Here is a 10636-nt window from a genome sequence, read left to right on the forward strand (position 1 = left end):
AGAAGGAGTCAGGCCCTAAGAAAGCAGGTTTGACCCGGGACAACAAAAAAGGGAGATGAGCATTGGAAATCTAGTACTAGAGGAAGAAAAGTGGTCAGTATCCAGAAAGGGCTGGAACCAGGCTTGCAGCCTCTTTCTGAGTTTTCCTCTTTTTATCCCCTAGCTATGTACTAAAAGGTGCCTTTGCCACCTCCTGTTCTTATATTGAATCCCTAATCCCCAATGTAATGGTATTTGGAAAAAGAGTGGCAAATGGCCTTTGGGAGATGGAGTTAGATGAGGTAACAAGGGTGGGGCCTTTGTGATGGGATTGGTGCCTTGATAAGAAGAGACACCAGTGAACTTGCCCTCCCTACCCTACCCTACCCTCATGTTGGAAGAACTGAAAAGACAGCTGTCTACAAGGCAGGAAGAGAGCTCTCACGAAAATCTGACCAGGTGGCATCTTAATCTTGGACTTTTAGCCTCCAGGACTGTGAGAAAATAAATTTCTGTTGTTTAAGTCACTCAGCCTATGGTATTTTGTTATAGCAGCCCAAGCTCAGACACCCCAGACACACCTATCCTGCCTAAGGAGCCCTACCCCCAACTATCTCATGTCCCTTTAGTTCTAAGGTAAGTTTTTCAGAGACCTCTGGAAGTAGATTGGATCCATATTGGTTCTGGAGGGTACTCAAATTACTCTGCTCACTAGTAATACAATAACCTAATAACTGGGAAATGAGACTTAAAATAGTAATACCTTGCAAGGGTTTTAAAAATGGAGATGGGGAGAGGAGTTATGTCTGTGGCCAAATTGTTTTCTGTTGTTAGAGGTTAATGCAAAACATAACTTTCTGGAAACATGTCAAAACATAAATCACACTTCATTTTTAAAAATAATTGAAAAGGAGTATAACATCAGGAAAGATACTAATGCTTTAATACCTCAAAATATTACAGAAATAGAAAATTACTGAAAACTGGAATTGTAAGCACCATATAAATAATCACAGATAGGTCTTTTTTTTTTTTAATGTTTATTTATTTTTGAGACAGAGAGAGACAGAGCATGAACAGGGGAGGGGCAGAGAGAGAGGGAGACAGAATCTGAAACAGGCTCCAGGCTCTGAGCTGTCAGCACAGAGCCCGACGCGGGGCTCGAACTCACGGACCGCGAGATCGTGACCTGAGCCGAAGTCAGACGCTTAACCGACCAAGCCCCCAGGCGCCCCAGATAGGTCTCCTTTATAGCTTACAAAGTGCCTATTACTGTATTTCGTCTGATATGTATATTGACATTATTATCTACTAAAGAAAAAAGTGAGAGTTTAGGATGAGTGTGATTAAAAAAAATCAGAACAGGTAGATTTATGCTGAATATATAGGTGGTAGTAGTGGTAGAGTGAATCCTTTGTATGTCTTTTCCATTTATTTGTCTTATGGGGCAGGGGCAGGTATTATGTGCTTAATATATGTGTATATTTATATACTGAAAAATGTTGCCGTATTGGAGTGATTTTCTTGTCTTACTGTCATTTACTTCTCATTAATGTTCTAGCCTAAAAGAAATAACTAAGCAATCAAGCTTTGTATTCAGTGAATAGAATATCAACACATTTTCATGACTGTGGCCTTATTCAAACTTCTTTCTTTGACTTTAGGAATACTATAGGAATTGGGATTTTAGTTCCAGCTCTCCTATGCTTTTTTTCCCCAAAATTGGAAATTGGCCTAGTTCATCTGCATATTCATTGTTATTATAGCCTAGGCATTTAATTTCCCCGAACCTTTCTTTACCTATAGAATGCAGGCTTACAAAAGAGATGAAGGAATATTTCCTCTTCCCACTTAGCGCCCCCCATCCTACCGTGAAAGTGTTCTTTCTTTGGTGGAGTATTTACAATATCTATATGTGTATGATGTAAAAATTTGGAGCTACTTATTTTGTAAATTACTCATTCTTAAATTTCCTAATCAATTATTTCAATGTAGTTGTCCAAAGACCATAGTTTCAGTCACGTTTACTAGACCAAAGGAGAAAAAAAAAAAAAGAGAGAGAGAGAGAGAGAGATTATTTCATTACCTATCATAGTGAAGTCATAGAAAATAATGACTTCATTGCCCAGGGCAGTACATGAAATGAAATGAATATTTTGAACAGACAACAGTAAACTAGGAAACATTTCATTTGTGGGGGGAGAAAAAAACACATGAAGTATAATTACTTCTTGGTTTCTATAACAAAATATAATATAACCCAACTCACATATGAAATACATTTGTTGGTGAGTTTTTCATTAAGAAAAATAATGTTTGGTTTAGTTTTACACCAACATTGAGAAAGTATGCAGAAATGATATTAGTCCTGGCTGCAAGGTAGACTGCAAGAATTTATTGTCATATTTGTAGCTTTGGGATAAAATAAAATCATAAATTATAGTGCTCTCTCTAAAAATAGTATCAGAAAAAAGAAATATAGAAATCTTATATCCTAGATTATACTGAGTCTAAATTAGTGAATCACAGAGGTCTTTGAAAAAGAAAATTTTGGCTCTTTGCTTTTTAAACTTTCTATATCTTATCCCAATTGAGTATTTCTTTTAAAGTACATAAAGTGAACATTCATTGTTAAGTTATATATATCATATGTTACAGATTTCTAGAATTAAGCAAAATTTCCTTGTATATTATTTCTATAACTCCTGAGATTATCTGTTAAGGACAGTTTAGGGTATATCAACTGAATTATTACACAAATATGACCTCTGAGTAATTAGGGAAATATTTACATCTTACATGTCTCAAATAAAAATATTAGGATTATCTCTGATAAACCTCTCATTCTCTGAGTACTACAGGCAATTAAAAGCCATTTAATCATATTCAATTTTAAAACTTTCTACTCAAAGAGGATTCCCACTGATATTTGGGTCTTTTCCGTGGCGTTGGGTTCTGGATCACTTTAACTTTTGACCTAGAATACAGATCAAGCAATTTGGGAATTTTAAAAAGGACCAGCATACTGAAGTTTGTTTGGTAAGAAATAGAAAACAGTCTGTGATAAAACAATAGTGGTAGTGGTCTTTTTTTTTTTTATCTTTATTTATTTATTTTGAGAGAGAGAAAGATAGAGTGCCAGCAGGAGAGAGGCAGAGAGAAGGAGACAAGGAATTCCAAGCAGGCTCTGCACTGTCAGCCTGATGTGGGACTCAAACCCAGGAACTGTGAGATCATGACTTGAGTCGAAACCAAGAATCAGATGCTTAACCAGCTGAGTCACCCAGGCACCCCGTGGCATCAGTCTTAAAGTAACTCCTTTGCTTATCAAAAACACACATAAACCAACCAGAATGTATAAGGATAAATCATCCATACCAAATTCACTGGTGATCCACAGTGTTTGCATTTAAAATTCCATAGTTTGTCACTGGACAGGATGCCTTAATGTCTTTATTTAAACTGTGAAATAAGGAGGGGAAAAAGCTAATCTGTTTTCATTGTAGAAAATACTTATAACTTTTGGTATTACATGTATTCTAAATCCAGACAAAATGTCAAGAAAAACTTTAAGCATGTAACCAAGGATAAAGATGAGGATTTGGGTTTTTTCCCCTTTGTATCTTAAAAATGTAGGTTAAAAACTTGGGGAGCCTGGGTGGTTCAGTCGGATAAGCATCTGAATCTTGATCTCAGCTAAGGTCGTGATCTCAACAGTTTGTGAATTCAAGCCCACGTTGGGCTCTGTGCTGACAGCACAGAGCCTGCTTGGGATTCTGTCTCTCTCTGCCCCTCCCCTGCTCGTATTCTCAAAATAAATAAAATAAATGTAAAATTTACTTCTCAAAATAAATACACTTTAAAAAATACTGATTTGAGGCATAGTATGTTTTGTGAAATGAGGATTCTTAAAATTAGATGGCTGTATGTCCTCACTAGAAGTAATTAAGACATATCTATATAAGACATGTCTAATGTTTCAGAGACATTAATATATATACATGCACACACACACACTAAAAGTAGCCATGATGATAAAAAGAATGCACAGATATGTTATCTATCAGTTTGTCAGACTAAGAAAGTCATTTAATGTGTTTAAAGTTAATGCCAAATAAGTATGAAGAAGTAATCAGTGAAATAAATAACTAGATTGGGAAGATTTACCTAATAATCATATTTGTTGATCTTTATCAGACATTAGCTGACTGCTATTGAAGTTTCTTTTACTTACTCAAATAGTTGTTTTTCATAAACATTAATATAATGTGATTTTTTCTTGTGTAGATTCATTTTCTCTCTGGTTTTCATTAAAACTGGAGATAAATTATTATATTTTTAAGAAATTAGTTCTAGACATGATGAAATCACTTTAAACAGTGTAATGTCAGGCGTCTGGGTGGCTCCGTCGGTTGAGCATCTGACTTCGACTCAGGTCACTGTCTTGCAATTCGTGGGTTCAGGTCCCACGTAGGGCTCTGTGCTGACAGCCCAGAGCCTGGAGCCAGTTTCAGATTCCCTGTCTCCCTCTCTGCCCCTCCCCTTTTTGTACTGTGTCTCTCTCTCAAAAATAAATAAACATCAAAAAAAAAAATTTTTTTAAGTGTAGTGATTTTTGACATTTGTAGAAAAATAAAGGACCAGTTAAAAGTCTCATTGACTTGGGGCGCCTGGGTGGCTCAGTCAGTTAAGCGTCCGACTTCAACTCAGGTCAGGATCTCGCGGTCCATGAGTTCGAGCCCCGTGTCGGGCTCTGGGCTGATGGCTCAGAGCCTGGAGCCTGCTTCACATTCTGTGTCTCCCTCTCTCTCTGCCCCTCCCCCGTTCATGCTCTGTCTCTCTCTGTCTCAAAAATAAATAAACGTTAAAAAAAAAAATTTTTTTTTTTAAAGTCTCATTGATTTAAAATGGCAACATAACTTGGACCGAATCATAAATGTACATATAGTTTGACAATTTCCCAGGCATTATGGGAGACAAAAATAGTCTTTAATATAATCTACTGTCGAAGTTTATGGCCAAGCTGGAGGAACAGATACAGACAAACTATTATATAACCCAGTTCTTGTACAAATGATGGGTAAGGACAATGGATTATAAAAAGAATGATTAGCTCTAACTAGATCAAGGAAGAACATCAAGAAGAATAAATGAAACATGGCATTAAAGGATGATGTTGCCCCCCACCCCGTTCCCTTAAAACTTCTTAGACATTTCACTGTCCCATGCAGATTTCCCTACTGATCAGAAATGTATGTCACTCTTTCATCAATTGTATGTTTTCCTAAAGTTCTTACCTCTCTAGGAAAAGAAACTTTCGCTGCATTTCTCACATTCTGATGATCACATTCTGATGATCAGTATTCTCATTAATATGATTGGTGGGTTTTTTTTAGTAAGAAAGCAGAGAGAACATTCTAAGCCTCATATATTAACAACAAATAAAAATAATATCCAATACATATTGACAATTATATGCCAAGCACTCTTGCAGATATTATACACATAATAATTCATTTAATTTTGGTAAAAACCCTATGAGTGTATATTATTATCCCTATTTTATAAATGAAGAAACAATGGTCCACAGAAATAAAGTAACTTTACCTGTACTACACAGCCATAAACTCATGCTTTTATTTTTATTTTTTTCATAAGCCTATGATTTTAATTATTCCCTATAATGAACAAAGACTTAATGTGCTCAGTGACTTTTGACTTAATAATGGGGGAAAGAAGACTAGTGTGACTTCTTTCTAGGTTTGTGGTTCTCAACCCTGTATCCTCCTAGTCTCTTTCCATGATAAATATTCTGTAGCACCCCCTTTTCTTTCCTGAAATAAAATTTGTAGGGAATATAACTTCTCTGTATACACAATTCTTAAAAATATTTTCCTCACAAATTTAAGGGAGATATGAAAGGAAAGTGATTTGTAATAAAGTATTTTTATTTGTTACAACATAGGCAAAACTATGATAGAGAACATTATGAAGGAGTCAGTTATAACAGATGCTTATAATAAATACATTTGTATGTAATAATTTGACATCTTTAAGGTTGCACATGTACTCATATACATATATGTATTTTATACACATGAATGAAATAGCTATAAATGCAGATAGATATAAGTGTATTGTATCATAACAACTCACATTCCTATATTACAATGCCCTTGGTAAGTAATCTGAAATGGTAAACAGTGGTGTTGAATAAAGCTTTGAACAAAGAAAAGTATAACATTCTTTCAGTCTGCCTAGTAGTTACATCATGGAAATTTCTTTTTTTTTTCCCCTTTGTTGTTGTTTTTTTTTTTAATATGAAATTTATTGTCAAATTGGTTTCCATACAACACCCAGTGCTCATCCCAACAGGTGCCCTCCTCAGTGCCCATCACCCACCCTCTCCTCCCTTCCACCCCCCATCAACCCTCAGTTTATTCTCAGTTTTTAAGAGTCTCTTATGGTTTGGCTCCCTCCCTCTCTAACTTTTTTTTTTCTCTTCCCTTCCCCCATGGTCTTCTGTTAAGTTTCTCAGGATCCACATAAGAGTGAAAACATATGGTATCTGTCTTCTCTGTATGACTTATTTCACTTAGCATAACACTCTCCAGTTTCATCCACGTTGCTACAAAAGGCCATATTTCATGCTTTCTCATTGCCAAGCAGTATTCCATTGTATATATAAACCACAATTTCTTTATCCATTCGTCAATTGATGGACATTTAGGCTCTTGCCATAATTTGGCTATTCTTGAAAGTGCTGCTATAAACATTGTGGTACAAGTGCACCTATGCGTCAGCACTCCTGTATCCCTTGGGTAAATTCCTAGCAGTGCCATTGCTGGGTCATAGGGTAGATCTATTTTTAAGTTTTTGAGGAGCCTCCACACTGTTTTCCAGAGCGACTGCACCAGTTTGCATTCCAACCAACAGTGTGCAAGAGGGTTCCCGTTTCTCCACATCCTCTCCAGCATCTATAGTCTCCTGATTTGTTCATTTTAGCCACTCTGACTGGCGTGAGTGATATCTCAGTGTGGTTTTGATTTGTATTTCCCTGATGAGGAGTGACCTTGAGCATTTTTTCCTGTGCCTGCTGGCCATCTGGATGTCTTCTTTAGAAAAGTGTCTATTCGTGTCTTCTGCCCATTTATTCACTGGATTATTTGTCTTTTGGGTGTGGAGTTTGGGGAGTTCTTTATAGATTGTGGATACTAGCCCTTTGTCCGATGGTCATTTGCAAATATCTTTTCCCATTCTGTCGGTTGCCTTTTAGTTTTGTTGATTGTTTCCTTTGCAGTGCAGAGGCTTTTTATCTTCACATCATGGAAAATTCAACATGAGTTCAGCCATGTCAAAAAATACTTTGTGTTACATATAATTAGATTCCAAACTCAAGTAATTATAAAAAAGATTTTCATCTTCATGTATGTTTGGTAGGGCATTCAAAAGTCATGGGGAACATAGGATAATTCTTTCTAGAGCAGTGCAGGAACTCTAGAATCTTTGACCTGTACCTATATAAATGCCATATGCCTCTTCCATCACATCATCACAAATTTCCAAAATGCCTTAGGGACAGTAACTGTGTCCATTGAGAATCACTGTTCCTTTGTTTTCCTCCTGGATATCTTAATCTGATCTGATAAATATGCTTCGACAAAGTTTCTTCAAATAACAGATTTGAGTAGCAATCTTCCTGTGTCTTAACTCAAAGGAATGACCATAGGATGGTAATTTTAGGGCCCCTGGTTAGAAGCAGAAAGATTTCCCTCTATTTGAGCCGCTTCTATGAGGTGAGAATGAGTTGGGAATGTGTTATGTCAAACTAAGTGCCTCAGGGCCAAAAGGAGAACACTACACCAAAAGTCCTTCCATGGAATAACAGTGAATTCACAAGTATAAAAGTTGAGTCCTGTAAAATGGAGCCTGGCCACAGCCAGGTTTACCAGGCACAGCTTTAGTCCAAGCTGGTGGTCTTGGACCTGGCCTGAGCCTGGTCCAAATGGGAAAAGTGAACAGTCAAAGTTGGAGTGAAGAGTAGCTTGTGTCCATGTTGTGGCAGTTTACATGTAACAGTTTAGATAATGATAAAAAATATCTCAAAATAACAAACCAAAACAAAAATCAAATTGAAAATAAGTAACCTGGGTGTAAAGATAGTATTAACAAGTATTATTGCTTTTTGTAGTAGCCTCCTAATTGAGTATTTATAATTTACTGGGCATTGTACTGATCACCTTACATATCATTTCTCTTATCATAACAATTTTATGAAATAAATGGAACAATATCATTGTCCCCAGAGTACAGATAAGGGCACTGGGAAGTAGAGAGGTTGATTAAAAATCAGGCCTGAGTAGTATTCATGAAAGTGATTCATCGAAGAACATGGCTTTTTCCAATTTTAATTTATTAAATTGTTTATCCTGTGTACAAGAGAAATTTATTGATGAGTGGATTTTTGTGTATTGTAGTTTTGGTACCCACATGGTGATGTTATCGTAAAGAATGAATGCAGGCCACTGAATCTTCAAGAATACTTAATGTAAATGACCCACTTCTTCTTTTGTGTGCAATGTTAAATATATTACAGTAGCTCTCCCAAATTGGTTACTGTTATATATTTTTTGTGTAATAGATCCATCTTTAAGGTGCAAATTATAGTTGCATACACCTCCTTCTCTGTTTGGCAACATGAAAGTTAAATGTCAAGGGTTGTCATTATATAAGGCACAAAATAGTGAATTAGTAATATCATGATTTTATAATATATCACAGAGTATAGAACTGTTTGTTATTTATTTCCCCTTCTCTCCCCCCAAGAGGAGCTATATCTTCCATAGTAGTTTTGTTTTCCCTTTGTACTCCATAAGCAGTTATTCCTTTTATCTCTGTTCCACCTATCTTTTTGGTAGTTTGACATTATAATGAGTCATAATTGGTATATAAAAATGACACAGACGAACAGTTCTTATCGCCCTCTGGCATTGGGTCTTTTCTCACCTCAGACCTTGTAGCAGGGGAAAACTCTTCCTGTAAGGAACTGAAGATATCCATGTTGAAAATAACTACAAATTCCTGGGACAAAGAAAAGATTTCTTAGGCTTCACACACTCAGACTTGTACTAAAAGTAAAAACATGAAGAGTTAGAATTAAGAGCCTATCTCTTAAAGTGCTTGGCTCCTATCTGTCTGTCTTCTTTCTTTCTATCTATCTATCTATCTATCTATCTATCTATCTATCTAAGCTAGTTAGTTATTTAATTCCTTGTTGGAAGTAAGTATTCCCTTGCAGGAGCTGACTGGGATCTCTGGGATTTTCCTGTTGATAGAAACTTAAAAGTTGGATTACTCAGGGAAAGGGAAGGTAGTAGGTGTCAGGGAATGGAACTGACATGAGACCAGACCTAATCCAAAGCCCTGGAGAAGTGAAGTAAAATAATACTTATATACTTACTTTGACTTAGGAGAAAGTATTTTGTGGGTCAAATCAGAGTCAAATGAAGCTTTGACATTTCAAATGTATCTAATTTTAGATATTTTTCACAGGTCAGTGGAGGCAAATGTGTTGAATTATAAATGTAAAGTAAGGATCATTTATAACATAAAGCACACCTAGAGAGAAATAAGCTTTATTAAGTCAGAATGCTGAAAAGATTGCTTTTCAGCATCTTGCCCATCTAGGGAACCTTGACACTAATAGTTAGATAGCATCTACTAATTCTGTTAACCAAAGCAAACTACACTATGAACAGGTTCATTAAGATGAAGATGACAAAAAACTCTGGGGGATGACTGAACTCACCTTGCAGAATAAAAAATAATTATAATGTATTCTGCATACCTGTATACAGTATTCTACAACTTTGCATATAATGGGTTCTGATACCAATTGCTGGTTTTCCTCACTAACTAACAAGGAAAGCCTTTTACTGCTGTGCTTAAGAGGATAATTTTGGTCTGTCTGGGTCCTTTTCTCTGTATGTTGAACACTTATTTCTTTGTTAGAGTTAACCATTGTGTATGTTATTTGGGCAGCACAAATATAGAACATTTTCATCATCGCAGAAAATCCCAGCAATAATCTAGCTCTAGAGCCTGTTCTTACCCATTTTGAGTGCTACCTCACCTCGTGCAAAGTTGTGGAGCCACTTTGAATACTGTGAAATGCAAATAAGGGTGGAAACGTTCAGAGTTTACTTCATTTTCTTCTGTGTTGTTTGATTATTTTCCCCCACTAAGTGAGTACTATTTTTGGAATTTAAAAAATTAGATAGTCACCTGGTCTTCCTTCAAAAATGGAATAACAAGTAACAAAATATTGATAACGGGTATCCACAATTAATTTACTAATCTCATTCTAAATGATGGAACCTTGAAGAGATATTTTTATCAGATTTACCAGAAAATACTAGAATTTACCTTTGTAAAGGTGATTGGCAAAGATGTTTCATGATTACTCTCTGTTTGGATTATCAGAGAAAGGGAATAATATCAAATAGAGGATGTTTTGCCTGTTTCTATCCCTTAATCCTACTGACAATGAAATCTGTTTTTCCAGGCTGCAACCATAAAACAAGTCCCCTTACCATTTCTTTCTTTCTTTCTTTCTTTCTTTCTTTCTTTCTTTCTTTCTTTCTTTCTTTCTTTCTTT

General features: G+C 36.0%; 1 long non-coding RNA gene across 1 annotated transcript in view; it reads right to left on the reverse strand.

Moving 5' to 3' along the window:
• LOC121033908 (uncharacterized) overlaps nucleotides 1–9101 on the reverse strand; it is a 29196-nt gene extending 20095 nt beyond the window's left edge. The window contains exon 1 of the long non-coding RNA XR_005792190.1: nucleotides 8986–9101. This is a non-coding gene — a long non-coding RNA (uncharacterized LOC121033908). The remainder of the gene's footprint in view (nucleotides 1–8985) is intronic.
• Between the last annotated feature and the right edge of the window lie 1535 nt (nucleotides 9102–10636).

The sequence above is a fragment of the Herpailurus yagouaroundi genome, unplaced genomic scaffold, assembly GCF_014898765.1.
Source record: "Herpailurus yagouaroundi ecotype Mexico unplaced genomic scaffold, PumYag 159, whole genome shotgun sequence".
Lineage (NCBI taxonomy): Eukaryota > Metazoa > Chordata > Mammalia > Carnivora > Felidae > Herpailurus > Herpailurus yagouaroundi.